This window comes from Apteryx rowi, unplaced genomic scaffold, assembly GCF_003343035.1.
Source record: "Apteryx rowi isolate R43461 unplaced genomic scaffold, aptRow1 scaffold_111, whole genome shotgun sequence".
NCBI lineage: Eukaryota > Metazoa > Chordata > Aves > Apterygiformes > Apterygidae > Apteryx > Apteryx rowi.
The window spans coordinates 2158785-2175248 of record NW_020447320.1 but is presented as its reverse complement, the minus strand read 5'-3'; the positions used below and the strand labels follow the sequence as shown (position 1 = coordinate 2175248).

The window sequence follows — 16464 nt, the reverse complement described above, 5'->3', positions numbered from 1 at the left end:
CCTGACAACTATTATCACTCGCTTCTCTGACGGGATGAGATACTGCAGCATTTTGTTTTGCACACCAAACTGCATCTGTCTTCTCTGAAAGCCTTTATGCTTACCAGAAACAAGGACAACCAACAGATAGCTTCCTTTGTGCTGTAAGGTCACAGAATACCACAGAGTAATTCTTCCAATCAGCCTTTCTTTATGTCTTTCCCATTACACTTCCTTTATCGCTATGTCTATCCATCTCTCCCTCTATTGTTCCATTTCTGTATATCCATGTCAAACCGTTCTGCCTTATACCTGGTCATTGCTGTGGGTTTCCATATTTCTGTATGCTTTTATTAAACAATGCTTATTTTCCAGCCCAGAAGAATAAATTAGAAATAATCACCTGCCCACATACCGTATTTCCCCCAGAATAACAAAATAAAATGAGCAAAACAGGAGACCAAGTGGGGGTAAAGACACAAAAACTAGACTTACATAGGAGAATCTTTGCTGAGAAAAAACTGCCTTAATGAGATGCAGGCCAACATTTCATTAAAATCTGGTGCATTCTGAAGGCAAACATTTCCTCATAAAAATCTCATCATGAGACATGGATGAAACGCACCCCTCATTTGGAAGAGCTAATGGCAATTGTCCATCAGAAAAAAGAGTGTGTAATTTCATCTCCTCAGGAAAGAAACTCTGTTCGTAACTGCAGCGTTCTCTATAACTAACATTTATCGGCTTGGGTAATAATTCTAAACCGTTACACTTTGCATTGAGCAGACCTTCAAAATTAACTCTTAAACAGGTTTGATTTCATTGATTGTCACTACCAAGGACATGGTATTGATCTCTGCTGCTATATCTCATCATTGCACTTTTCTGTATCCACCTGATAAAAGTATTTATATTGATTTAGGTTTTTGACAAGTATCAGGACACTACATATCAAAGTGAACTCTTGTAATTACAAGAAAAAGCATTTCATCTGACTATCTGAACTCAAGCATCTAACTTTAGGCTTACTAATTCCTCACTCATTCCTCCCCTCAGTCCCATCAAGGCCAGCGATGTCAGTACGTTCTCAGCACCTTCATAAAATCAGGCCACACGTATGTGTTCTTTATGTAGATGTCTTGAGAAGTATTCGTCAGGCTAACGATAGAAACTGCAAGTTTGAAAAACGAACTATATTATTTGGCACTGCCTGGAATTGTGTAAACACAGATTTTTGTGTTCTTGCATCACAGGAACTGCATGACACCAATGATTTGCACTTTCATGTGTGATTTTCAATCACAGATGGAGAGCTTCACAAAAGGCGGCACAGAACAACTTGCCGCACCGACAGACTATAATGATTTCTTTCAGAGCTTCATAATAAACTGGTAGACACACAAGAAAAAAAATGTTTATTGACTGCCAAACCACATTCAATCCAATATTTAATAAATGCCTTTGGAAAACTGTAATATGATATTAAGTAATGTGCTGTACAATAGATCTTACTCAGATCTTTTTCTCTTTGGACGATTTAGCTATATTGCATATATTCTTAGACTGGCATCTGAAATATTGGCATGCTGTTAGCTCCCAATACATTTTTTCCCTTCAGTGATATTTTTACCTCTCTCACTCTTAGTTAAAAACGAAGGAGATGAAGCTTGAAACCTAATCAATAAAATGGCCTTTGTATTAAAAAAGAAGAAACAAACGCCAAAACCACAGCCAGAACTCCTTATTCAGCTCTTGTTAGTTTTCTGAGAAAATCTGATGAATAATCTGAAGCATAATAGTCCTTGTATCATATCACAGCCATGCTATACGATGGGCAGCTATTCCAATACTTCACTGCAAAGAGTAAATAAACACACTCATCAGTTTAAAAGGTTGCACAGAAGATGGTCAAGTTATCGGGTTCAATTTCAGTCTGTTTTTTGAGTGAAGTGAAAACACAAGACAACTTAGTAAAGCGTACATAGCTCCCTATTGATATCACCTACATCAAACATATGTCAACAACTAACCAGACTTGGGTCCTCTACTTTTAGAAATTATTACAGCATTATGTCTATGTTACAGTCTTGTCTTCTCTTTCCCACAAAAAAGCGCCAAACAAGCAAATAAGCTGATTATCAAGATAAGACAGATTTATACTTGGTTTTATATGTCAGTACCTGATCAGATTGGAAACATTTTAATAAACAGCTTACAGTTCAAAAGATTTTTGTAAAATTAAAAACCTTGCCCAAGTTTATTCAAATTAAAACTGAACCAAACCTGCCTCAAGTTAAACACTGAGGCACGTTATTCTTATTTTATTTACAGAGGTTTCTAGATGCAGTTTGTTATAGCTTATGTACACAAACACGGAGATGCTTATTCAGCTTTTGCCTAGTTCCCAAAGAACCAGAAAATCTCTTTGTATTTCAGGAATTGATTACATTACTGATCAGAGCTCATCTGACCAAAAAATAAAATGCTCTACATATAGTGCCATGACAGGTGGCTAGCATATTGTACAGAAATAAACCAGCAAACTCTGCATCTATAATAGAATGTATACAATAATACATTTATCAGCAAAAGTGTGGAGCTTTTGCACTAAAATATACCCAGCAACAGCTTTGATTTGCTTGGTCAATAAACCACTATTAATGATAATGTATCTATGAATTAAAGAAGCATCAATCTGCATAGCAGAGAAGAGAAGCCATGAATAATAGCCAGATCAATACTATGGAGTCATAAAGAATACAGTGTGCTCTCCTTCAGGCTAGTGGTAATTAATTTCCTTTTCCTCCCTTCACACATGAGGAACCTAGAACAAGAACAGTTTAATCACACAGAAGTTGTTAATTAGAAAAAGAACGCATACTGATAACTCCTTACTGTATCTTTTCTGTTCATATGCTTACAGCACTTTAAAAAGATCACTTTATTTGCACACTTCTAGGAAAAACAGCTTGTGTTTTAGGAGCAAACGCATATACTGACTGACATTTTGAAGTATAACCATTTGAAAGTTTGCTTCTTAAATAAAATGCTTTGTTCTAGTTGGGATGTTCATTAGTATAAACAGCTGATGTCTAAAGCCACCTTTCTGCAACACAAATAGTCTACTAGGGAACATACGCCTAGAAATATTATAAGGTTTATATGTACATTATACCATAATGGAAAGTATTAATACTGAAAAATTATGTTCACTTGGTGTTGAGGTTTCTTTTATCTGATTCAACTCTACTAGTTATTGAAATAATCTCTATAGTACAATTAAAAAAAGAACAGGTTTAAGTGATCAGCATCTAATAGTGGCATCTCCTTCTCCTTGGGAAATAAAAAGGATTTGGTTGCCCTGTTACTTTGAAGGATTGGCCCTCGACCAGGACACACCTGGAAGAGTCGAGAGAAAGCTCGTGCTTCTCTGGTTCCAAAAAAAGAACGCCACCATTTCCTGAAGAACAGGACTGTAACAGGCACTGTGTTTCAATTCTATTAAACACTAGCTCATGCACAAAGTAAACTTTAAAACCTAAATTGCTACAATAGTACATTTTTGCAAGAATATTCAAATTCAAGTTTACACGTAAAGATATATTCTCCATGATAACATTCAGCAAATTGCCATCAGCAGACTTATTATTTCACTGCTTAATAAAAAATACACAAACACTTGAGTTCTTCCCCCAGTTTTGCTAAACCTCAGGACAAAGCCACCCTAAATCACCGGATACTGCTAGTCGATCTATTGATAAATTCCTCTCGGCTCACCACAAAGCAATGACCTTCTTGGTGAACTGCATTCAAGCCTCTAAACCAGCAGAGTAATTAATATATGGAGAACTTAAAATCACAAGTAGTCCTACTGAAGTAGGCAGAACAATTCACGCTCTTAAAGCTGTTTGTGAAATAGGCTCCCAGTGGTCATTTCTCACTCACAACACATTCATATGTAATTTTGTTAAACTAATGTCATCATAGTTCAAAAAAGTTAACTTCCGAGACAGAGCTTGAATGTTGGTGGTTTACCAGCAACTGCATAAAGATTCATACCGCAGAGTCACATCTCCGTCTTGCGAGCTTTCTCAGAGTTTTGCTGCAAAAGGACATAAGGCACATAACCAAGGGCAGAACACTCTTAATTTCCAGCACCGGATTTTGTCACCTTAACCCAGAAAATTATATTTATTTAGATTCCTGCCAAACTCTACCTTGTAACGTAAACAGCCTGAATTTATTTGCAGGCTTCCTCCTTCCACAAAAGTACAATTTGTCCCTTGTTATTACGAAGGTACAGAGCGCTGCGTGCATCAATAAAACATAATTGTGGCAAGTGGACACTGTGTTTGCATTTGGAGGACCGGCCGAGCATGTGCTGCCTGCCCAGGACTGCCAGAGGCATACATCTGTTTGTGCAGTTCTAGTTCAGTAGTTTAAGGAATGAAGTATCACCTCATTACAGAGCTGCCATGTATGAGTGAATTTGTGGCGCTCGCCCTCCTCACAGCCAGACAGCTCTAATCTCCTCGCACAGCGCGGTGGCAGTGCCGAGATGAAGTGTTAAGCTTATCAGGCCTCATCTGTACCATCACCTACTCAGTTAAACCCAGGCCATCCATTTCTCTGTCATTTCTTTGTTCCCGAGGTGCCTGAATGCATAATAGCCAAGAGTGAAGATACAAGATATCTTTAAGGCTTCAAAAGAAGAATGCCAACATTTTTTTTTTTTTTTGAGAGCAAACTGAAAACAATTCACAAGCACAGTTTTAATTATAGGTTGCACAACCCGCATTTTTTCTTACACTAGAATTCTACCCTGTACTATCGCTAGGTACTCCATTACATGAGTAGTTTTATTGTATTTTAAATTAACTTTTAAAGTTTGCATAGAAATTCTTAATTCTGAAAAAGCCTGTATCACTATGACATAAAGGATATTACAGCTGGGAAGGGTTCTGGTAATTGAAAATGTTATGGCATAATTAAGATAACTTTCTATACACCACTTTTGGGGCATCGTCAAGCAAATTGACAGAAAGTTTTGTTTCGGTCACAAAATAAGGATTGTTCTTTAGTGGCTTTAAAAAGGAAAAAGCACTAAAGGAAGGCTCTCATATTAACAGCAACCTGCCTTTTACTCATTCAAAATAAAGTTCCCTTCTCCCTTTTCGTTGTAGCAACACATCTCTACTTTCCAAGTCACAAAACCTTATGAATTTTTATTTCCGGAGTAAGACCCAAAACCTTAAACCCAAGCATTTTTACCCAGTGGGTATTCCAAGCACTCAGCAGGAAAAACTGGAAGTGGCTACTGCTGAAGGACTTTGCCCCTACTGAAGCCCTTTGGGCTAGGCAGGAGACTTGCCTTCATCAGCTCCAAGCCGCTGCGCTGTCGCGGGACCAGAGGAGCAAGCACGGTACCCTCCATGTGAGAGGTTAGACCCTGAGGATCTCCCCTCCCTAAGCACTTTCTGGAGCAACAAACACAGGGACCGACCCGTAAGGGTCCTTAGTCACCAGCTGAAGGAGCACAGTTACGGAGGAAGGACAAGGAACCGGTGTGATGAGGCTAGCTAGACGGACCGGCCTACCACCACGGCAGCTACGTGCCTTCTGCGCGCTCTCCTCCGGGTACAGCAGCTCTTCCAGGCTACTGGCACAGGTGCTACTGCAAGGCGAGCACGAGGAGATGCTGATCCCACTGCACAGCCAGTGTCACTGGTGGTTATCGCCACAGGCGGAGGAAAAAGCTATTACAGTTGCGATGCTGGGAAGGACACAAGCAGCACGTCACTTCTCCCCTGTACAGATCTCCACAAACAGCAGCATTTGAGCCCTGCTGCAGCAGCGCTCTGATCAGCTTGCACATAATCTGCACCAAAACGCATCTAAAGGGATTTTGACCATACGAGAAGACCTTTTGCAGGAACAGCCAAAGCCCGCCTGCAACCCTTCACTAATTCATACAGTCAACAGAGCCTGCAGAGGCTCCTGAATGTTATTTATGCTGTAAAGGTATTGATGGTGCCATCCTATGTCTCTAGAGCAGAACTACACCGAAAGATGCCTCAGCTCAAATGGGAATATTTTCCAAAAACTATTCAAAAATCAGCGATTTGCATTTGGCTCATTTTTCAAAATTTTCCTGTTCCAACTGGAGATTAAGAGTCAAAGCATGAGAATAATGCCAATCACTTCATCACTAGCTCCTTGCAAGTTAGAAAAATAAAATTACACATTTACGAGAGAGAGAGCACATTTTTTGCGGTAAATTAGATAATTTTGCAATAACAGCTTACATTAAATAATGTTAATTTAATTCCTGTCAGCTTTACAGCTTTCTGTCAATACCATATTTGGGGGAAAAAAAGTGTCAAGGGATAAGCATGAAGATATTCCAATCGCACTATGGCACATTTGCATCCTTGGGTCAGCAAAGAGCTTTTGGTGATAGCCTTGGAAGAGATGCATGGTTGATGGAAGTTCATTCCTGACAATGCACAGATAACGGAAGGAGCCCAGTGGCTCCAGTAACCATCTGAAAGTCAGAGCTTAGGTGCCACCAGGCGTGGAATAGCACATATTCCACAATAAAGCAGCACCGTTCCAACAGGAAGACATCACTACTGAAAATAGTGGAGCAGACATTGAGGACAGTGCAGGATAACTAAATGTGCTCCTTCTAATCTCTGGTATTCAGTATTACAAATGAAAACAAACTTCTAGCAAGCTAACTTTTTTATCTTATATTCAAGTTTTCCGGTAAAAAGTAATCATTAGTTACCAGTTTTAGAACTGTTTGATGACTGATAGCTGGGAAAATATACTCCACCATACGTTTTGATCTTGTGCCAAAACAGATTGAGGCTACCCAAGTTACCACTACGTATTTTTGAAGGGTGACTCATTTCACTGTAAACTGTTTATTTCACAATTAGCGGTTAAAGAAATCACCTATCCCCTATTGCTTTTGGTGAGCCATTAACATGCCACTAAGAATACCAGCACTAGGTTATTTTCTCCTTCCCATCTGGTTCTGCTGACCCAGTGTGTAAGATTACTCTCTGGAAAAGAGAAGCCACAGGGACAGAGTGAGGCATGCTTCTGGGAGGCCCTCATAAAAGTCTCTGGTTACTGCGGGATGGCGAGGGGAGATGTGCCAAGACACACAACGGCACAGCTGACAGGAAGATAATGTCCCGCTGCAACTGTTCCTGGATACTTTACTGTTATTGCTTCTGTAATCCTCATCTCTTTGTTCCGTTAATTAGCATGCGGCAGCTATAATCCTGCCCAGAAAAAGTCTTTGTTCCCGGGTAATAATTTCTCTAACAAGCAGAAACATTTTACAGATTTTATAACAACAAACGAGGCAAGGTCATAATCAGCTGGTCATCTTTGGCTTTCCTTGGAATTTTTCCCTAATCCAGTTTCTAAATAATATTTAGCTTACTACTGTAGCTGAAGGGATCAATAAGTTTAGCAAAGATATCTGACTGCATGACTCCTGGAGATGAACTCTCCTATCCTACCCCCAGAGAGCTCACAGTCTCTTCCCGTCCAGGTTTAAAATGCCGGGGGTGAGGGGCGGCAGTGTTGATGAGTCTTTTTGGCTAGGCATCTATGGAAAAAAAGAATAAATAGGTCATCTCCTATAAAAAAAAAAAAAAAAGCATTCAGTAAGTCACAATTGGTCAGAAAATCTCTTAAGTCTTCCCCGCACTGCAGCAGACTTTGGACTGAAGTATTTTAACTTTTTCCATGTCCTCTTTTCTTACAGGAATAGCTTAATGCTGAAATTTCTATCACTCTTTGATAGCCATTTATAGAAAGGATGTATAAACATTTAAAAAACAGTATTCATTCATTCACTAGAATATTTACAAAGATCTTCTGAAGGTGTTTGAACTTAAGATCTTCTGAAACAGTTTAAAAGAATCCAGTACTAGCATATATCGCAGTCTGAATATGAATAAATATCCAGAAGTACACTTAAATTTATGTCTACCTCTGCCTCAATAGGAGTAGCAATATAACAAATCAACCTGTTCTTTGAGCCTGTATCTGCAAACTGAGTTCCCTTGAAAATATTTTAGTAATTAAAAGACTAGCTTTTTTTCTTAAACACCACACACACATTAGGTACACAATTTTTAAGTTTCATTTAATATTTCCACTTCTCTCCCAATCATTTCTAGTAAGTATGTCTACACTCCATTTATTGTTCTTCCAGTTACTGCTCTTGGCTTGTCACCCTTTACTGAAACTAAAATGCAAAAAAAATAAAAATAAAATAAAATAAAATCCTATATTATTCCAGGTTTAATGTCACAGCTTGTATTTAAAGAAGATGCCACCATTTCACTCCATAACAGAACATTTTCTGCATAGGCAGCATATAGTCATGCTTCACTTTTATATCTTGTATATGAGGCTTTTAATTGTTTAAAACGAGATCTACAAAATAAATCAAGTCTGATGTAAACTGTCCCTCTACGGACACTTTCAATTTTAGAACACTTAACTTCATTGTATTATTTCTTCAGAATTCAGCTCTCATTTTATATATGAGTATATGCCAAGAGAGATAACGTATCAAGAGTATTCTTCGTAGTTCAAATATTGCTGAGAAAAACATGATTTGTCTAGCTTCAAGCAATAATAAAACAACCTGTAATATTGGGGGACAGAGGAAAGGAAATCTTGCAGACAGCAATAAAAAGCCTTAATGTTTAAACTTGAAGACATTTTGGAAAAACTCAGTCATTTTACCATAAACACAACATAATAATGGCCAAACAGATTTTGCAGAAGGACTTTTTAAATCCCTTCTTATTTGAGGGAAACTATGGTCAAAAGGATTTTGGTTTTGCAATAAAATTAGCATAAGTGAAATTGGGGGTTATAATAAGTAAAGGCTATAGGCTTAGAGGAAGAATGGTCGGGTGGTGGAGATATTAACGTTGGACTCAAAAGAATTGGGCTCAGGTCCCAGCTCTGCCACAGAGTGCTGCATGACCTTGAATTAGTCACTTAATTCCTCAGTGCTTCTGTTTGCAAGGTATAAAACAAGGAAAACAATATTCTCACAGTCAACTTCACCTTGCTCTTAGGCTTCAGCCTTGCAAATTAGGCAGAAACCAAAATCTGTTAAAAGACCTGTAGTCTGGCCCCAAAACAATTTGTTTTAGGATTGGGAGTTAGTTTCCATCCTAAAGATTTGCTATCAGCCCTAGTTTGCACAGTGTGCAAATCCCGAACACCGTCAAAAACTCTAGGAACTACTGTAATAGAAACAGTCAGTAATAGCAGCATTCCTGCTTAACTACTGCTCCTGCACAACAATATTTATTATCTTATCTTGCAGGCAGTTAAAGGCAAAGCATTATTACATCAGTTGCTAAACAACCTAACAAGTTAACTTTAAAGCTAATATAAAAAGTCCAAGGAAATATTTGTGTTTTTTTTTTTAAATATATTACTATTTTTTCAAGTGAATATATACATCTATGTGTTTAAAAACAGAAAAGAACAAAGAATTTCAAATAAAAATTGAAACTGGTGGAATAAAATATAATTTGCATAACACATATGCAAGGAAAATACACATAGACCAAAAAGTAATATTCTTTATGTAGTAACAGTTACTATGAAATACCTGCCATTGCAAAGTACTGTGATACATTCAGAAAAACATAAAAATCCTTTGTGTGTTTATCTACCGTAAACTGTTTGTGCACATCGGCTATTACACAGTTTGTAAAAATGGTTATCCACTTTTCCAGCACATGGTAAGTATCTATCAGAAAGCATCACAAGGACTCTCCACCATTTAAAAACAAAAATAATACTTTTAAACATAAAAAGTACTATTTTTTTATTTTCAAGAATACTTAAGAAATGTATAGTATAATCATATTTCAAACTGTTACTTAACTGAAAACTGCACAACAGCACAAGAAATAGACTCAATTAACCGCAGTTATAATCACAAAACACTCACTCTATATTTAGATTCTACAAAATCAAGCACATATGCTAAAAGCTTTTATAAAACAAGATAATGTCAAATAATTTAACTAGTGAGCAGTGTTACATAGGATATTTTAAAAACTAGCATTAAAAACATCCCAACTATAGTTTATATTTTAGTTTGCAGTAGTTTGAACACTGAAAATGAAAGTATTGCTGTCTATATCCATAAGCTTGCAAGAAAAAGAAAAAGAAAACAGAGAGAGAGACAGCACTGTCGCAGGAGAGGAAGATGCGGACAGAAATTATTTGAATCGGGAAAGGAGATGAGGTTTGTGTGTTGAGGAACAAAGGAAAAATCACATGAATTTGGAATTACTGAGCTCGAAGTGGAATTAATTCTACTTCTGGGCTCCAGTGATGGAGCATCACAAACCACTCGAGCTTCGCATGGGAAGTTTGTGTCATCAGCAGAACTCCTCCGTGGAATTATGGGTCTGTAATTCACCGTTGTCACTATTTATTCTATACATTACGGTTGCCTGAATTTCATTTGTACAAAACATGTACACACATGCTCATTACCCCTGGACCATTATGTACTTACATAAATCATCTCCCCCCCCCCCCCGCTTCCAGAGTGGATTGTGGAATCCATCCCAATGGAGAAACGACAAAATCTAACTGCATAAGCAGTTTTCTCATATGTCAGATTTCTCTAGTCCAAAAATAACACAGAGAAAGTTCTACACAAACTATTCACTCCTGCAAAATCCCACTTAGAAATACAAAATATCTAGCTATAGTCATTTTCTCGGAAACGATAATAAATAGATCAAGTGGGGACAAAAGCATCATGTATTCTATCAAAATAAACCACAATGTTAACAGACTGAGCTTTTTTATTAACCATAGATTAAAACCACTGTGAAAATGAGGAATAAAGGTAGAGGTAACGTTATTAAAATGGTTTGAAAGAAATCATGACTTTGCTTATCGCGTTTCATAATGCTAATATGGGAAGAGAGGGAAAGAAGCAAGAGAAAATATAATTATCCATTAAAAAAAAATCATCTCAGGTACGAGTGGATGAGTCCTTTTTTTTTTTTTGTAGAACTCAAAAGAATTTCTGCTTAATGCATTACATGAGAGTGTACTAAATCATTTTAAACTCATGAAAATTTGCATACAGCATTTGATCCGTTCCTGCAAACCTTCCTTCACTGAGCTGATCAAGCTGACATCAGTGCAACTCCTACTTGTGCAAATAGGGCTCTCCGGAGTAGGAACTGCGAGACCTAGCTCTTAAATTTAAAAGAACATGTAGACAGCATGAGATAAATAGTCCAAAACACTGTAAATGTAGTGTGAATCTATGATTCAGAAAGCAGCAAGAATCACTTGTATACAATTACAGAAAGAGCACAGTACTATTTTAGACTACTCACAGCATTTCTTCAGCTAAAGTGAAGCCCCAAAACCTGCAGAGGTACTGCAGCAAAACAGTACTTCATAGCACTTTATCTGTTCCTGTTAACCTTAGTAAACATATTTATATTGTATCTACCCCATTTGAGGTTTTTATTTATGGCAGCCTATGGAAAAGATGAAAGGTTTTAGAATACACAGTTATCCTATAATATCATATAACCAGAGGGCAATTCAATATTTCTGTTGCTAAGACTGCAAGTATACTAAACAGCACCTTGACTCCATCACGATCATCAATTTCTACGAATCTCAGCACAGAAAGCGCTGCAAGAATCCCCCACTGCATTATATATTTTGCATTCGTGTTCTATTTAATCAAAACATAAAAAGCAGTTTTATCACTACCATAGGAGCTAATCCAATGATGAGAAATCCCTGGTGAAGAATGTATTCTTTTGCAGGAACTGAGAGCGCACTTTTCATTCCTGCAGTGCCTCCAATGCTCTCACGGGGAGCTTCATTTGAGGACTAGAGATTTGAAGTGTATCAGACCAGTCTTCCCCGTGAAAATCACCCCTTTCATAAAATTCTAGCTTGAAAACTCAGCCATCTATATATATTCATCTATATTTACTATATGGATTATTGATCCAGACCCAGCGAAGTTATTGGGTTTTACTGTGCCAATTTGGCTATTGTGCCTTCCCAATAAATCTACCACTGAAAAATTTTTCTTGGAAACCAGTTCCTGCACATGCACCATGGCTGCTTTTCAAAACATAACCACCAGGTTTCCACATATAGTTTGTTTATATATTTCCTCAAATTTCCAGCGTAAATTGTCCATATCATGCACTAAGCCTACACGTTTTCCACTCCAAAAAAGGAGAAATGGTGAAGTCTGGGCTTTGGATCATATTTAATAGCAGAGATAGAAAACGCATCGCTGCACTAGGACCTGCTCCGCTGTTATTTTCAGCTCAGACACTAAACACATGAACGAACTAAAAACTTTTCAACTCGTTTAGAGCTGAACACACCATCTGGGGCGAAGGCTACCTTCAGTCATACACCTCCAAATCTATTAAATTAAGGAGTATTCACTGTTAAAGCGGATCAGAGAAAGAGCCTCAAAAGGCTCCTACCGCGCGGAGAGCTTTCGCGTCCTACCCAGCCGAGGGTGCGCCCTGAGCGCCTCGGGGCGCACGCGGCCCGCCGCGACGGCCACGCCGAGCACGAGGCACGCGGCGGTGCCACGGGGCCCCCGCGCAACCCGGCCCGGCCCGCTGGAGAGGCGGCTCAAGGATGAAGTCCTGGGACGAAACACTCGCGGCGGGGACAGGCCTGACGCGGCTGGAGCAGGCGGCCTTGCGCTCGCGCGGCGGGTCGCCTCAGAGAACGCGCCAGCTCGTCTGCTTTGCAGAATTAAGTCACTTGAGAGATTTATTCCCGAAGCGCTCCGAGAGGGATCAAGAAAGAAAACTATTAATTCCTGCTCCTACATTAGGATTTAAGCGGACAGGCAATTCTCAGCTGGTGGCGAGCATTTCGTGGCCGTGGCAGATGCGTAGCCAGGAGCTCCACAAGACTGATTTATGGTGGCTACTGAAACGAATGAAAGCCAAATTTTGACCCATCTTTCTAACTAGTTTTAATTGTGCAATGCATTATATCTGTTTACACTTGCTTACCACCTTTCAGCACGACAAAAGAAAACAGTACTTTCTTCCACATCTTTTTTTGCTTCGTAACATCCAGCGCTCTGCCGCACCTGGATTAAAGCACAGTTAAGGAAAGAAACTACCATTTTCTAAAAACTACAATTTCTACAGACTCGGTAGCACCTTTTCTGTAGGAAAAGTGCTTTCCACATCAGAAACGGACAAAGAAAGCTCACAAACCCACCAACCTGCCCAAAGCAGCTCCATCCCAGGCACCTGCTGCTTTAAACATGGAAACGGAGGCAAATGACTGTTTTTAAAGACAGCACTAGGTACATTTTTAATAACACACTCTTAGGTTTCATAACTGCACCAGGTCCGGAGTGTCAATAGCCAAAAACAGCTTCTCTCGAAGCGGTACCCACCCGAGAGCACTCGGCTGGGCACTTTCCTCTCTACAGCTGCTTCCTTCCCTCAGTTTTTAAAGGATCTTGCTCGTGCGGGACAGGCGACGCGGCCACACAGCGCCCTCGGCGCCGCGCGTCGACGTGCAGCGCGGCTTTAGCTGCGGCGTCACCGTAGGAGAGAAAAGCAGCCGGGGCTCATCTGCAACGCTCACGGGGAGGGAGAGGAACTTGCTCTCCTTCCTCCTCGATTCGTCGGCTTGCTCTGGACGTTACAGGAACGGATCAACTTGGTGATCTCACCGTTTTGGTTTTATATAACATTTTCATTCTGATGAATTTCAACTGGATAAATATGTAGCCTTCACTATAGAAAAGTACTAAATAAAAGTAAAGGAATGTCTTTTTTTAAGTGCACAAAAAATTGGGAGATTTATCACATGGAAATTTATATGAACTTTTTACTGATAGGATTTGAGTTCATACCAACTATGAACAATAATATAGAACTTCTACATGGTTAAAAAGCTCATTAAATAAATGCAAGTTTTTCAAACCAAAAATATTTATGTATGAAGGATAAAGAGTTTTATAGGTTAGTCCATCAAGGTTCAGAAAACAGCATGCTGTTTGGTTTTGTAACACCTAAATTTGTTCTAATTTTCAATTGTTATAAAACCTTAGCCAGCTTTTGCTAAAACAATACACATCAATATTTAGTAACAAATTAACACAATTTTTCATTTCTTAAACAATATTGAAAAAAACAGACACGTTGCTACATGCATATGCAAAAACCCTACACGAAAAAGAAGGCAGAAGTAGAAAGCCAGCTGTATAACACTCTGCTCAAATACATGACCAAAAGGGAGCATCCCAAAGAATTTCAGCTAACATCAATTCCCAGAGGACGACTCCTCTCTGACACTCGCAAATGGAAAGCTTTACTCGAAGTTCACGTGGGGGATATTTGTTCTCCACGCAGAAAATTTTGGTCTCGGTGAAGCCGTCCCGAATGAAGATAAATAGCTGTTATCTATGTCTTTGGGGCAACGGCAGCGCACGGTCGCCTGCTCGCTCCAACCCGCCCGCTGCTCTGCCGGGCAGCCTCGCTGCTCCGACCTCCAAAGAAAAACCATGCGCTTGGATTTTCCGTTTCTACTTTGTGTAACTGATATTTCTTTCTTACGAGAAACTACGGTTGTAAGACATCTATCAAACAAGCAAACCGTTGAATTTCTTCTCCTTGCAATTTAATAAAACAAGCTAAAAATCAATACATGTAGAAACAACCTTAGAACTGTAAGTGACTGAAGGTGCATTACATTTGATACAGCAGATAAAATAAAACCTGAGGGATCACGGATCACATACCATAATAGCAACAAAGCAGACAGGATTATGGTAATTAAGATGTAGACAAATCAATAGAATAACTGCTATATTTTGGGCAGTCAGCAAGCAGTAGTTCTTTGTGTTCCTGACCGAGAGAACAGTCTCATAATTTTTTTTTTTTTTTTTTTTTTTTAACCCTGGCATAATCTGTCCTGAGAAAGAGCTTTGTTGTGCATTTTCCCTGCAGATGAATTAAAGATGGATGTTAGGTTACAGGGAGTTCAGGGGGGGGGGGACGGACAGACGGACCTTAAAGGAACCAGTCAAAACTCAACATATGATAATGAACATCCAAAAAGTTGTGGGGGTTTTTTATTATTATTATTATTTATGGAGGCACACTAGAGATTATTCCATATTTTTAAGAGAAAACAATTTTTGACAATATGCACATCTGAAATTTTACAGCAAAATACAAAATCAATTGAATTTCAAAAGTTTGGTTTCAAAATATAGTTGAGAGAATTATAAGATCGCTAAAAACTGTCTAGGCAAAACTACTAGAAAAAAGTGAGTGTAAAACAAAAGGTCTCTGGATTTTTATTTTTTATATTTGCTACAGAGTTGAGTCACAGCTGACTCTGGGACTATCCCCACTTGTTTTTGATTCATGGCTACATTGTGGAAATACACTGTACAGACCGAAGTTTCAATTGCATTTAAGAAGAAATAAATTAATTAAATATACTTTCAGTTATTCATGCCACTTAAATATTATTTTAACAATGTATATAGCACTCTTATAAAATCACTTTTAAAGAAGCTCTTCGGCTAAAAGTAGTAAACAGTCAACGGACAGGGCCAGGGAAACTTTGCAAATTAATTGCATGCTCACAGATCAAAGTTACAAGTTCTGAACTTTTTTCAAATAATCTCTCATCTGCAAACAAAAGTTCCCTCAGCTATACCTATGTAGCAAAATCACTATCTGGCATTAAATGCTTTGCATTTTATTAATTATAATGATAATCAATGCACAGCTAGTCAATGCAACTGTGTAGAGTGTGAGCTGATCAGAAGCCCAGCCCTTATATTTAATACTACTCATGGGATAACTATACCTCTTCAGTCTATATTCTTTATTCCATTCGTATTTTCTTACACGAAGTACTATTAATGACTACAGATATCGGCTTTGCTGTTGGACAAGCGTTCCATCAATATTTTGTAAGCACTTCCACAGAAGACGTCTTTTCAGTGAAAGTAGAGACACTTGCAGTCACAAGCAACACCCATCTTCCCAATCCCTTTACACTACATCATATTCCTTTAGTGAATCCTTGCTGGCACAGATGTCCATGGCAACAGCTGAGAACTGCTCATCTACAGCACCGTGGAAAAAAAAAAAAGTAGGCTCAAAATTTTAACTGCCAAGGTAGATTAGGCCAGGATCAGAAATATTAGACGTCATTTCCTCTTCCTGAATTTTCCTGAGTATTATACAGCTTCTACAACTACTTCTTCTCTGTCACCATTTTCTGGCAAGTAAAGATAAGCTAAAACAAAATGTTTCAAGACAGAGCAGAGTCAGCCCTACTCGCACAGCCACACTACCCACTCTTTGCTTAGAGACAGGCTCTTTGCTTCTACTTCCTTCTCGGGGCCCTTCCATTGAC

The 16464-nt window shown here is 38.7% G+C and overlaps 1 protein-coding gene across 1 annotated transcript in view; it reads right to left on the bottom strand.

The window, feature by feature from the left end:
* The window catches only part of CACNA2D3 (calcium voltage-gated channel auxiliary subunit alpha2delta 3), a gene marked incomplete at its 3' end in the record, with an annotated part of 218296 nt that overhangs the window by 122787 nt on the left and 79045 nt on the right, over nucleotides 1-16464 (bottom strand). The gene's annotated exons all lie outside the window — the stretch shown is intronic.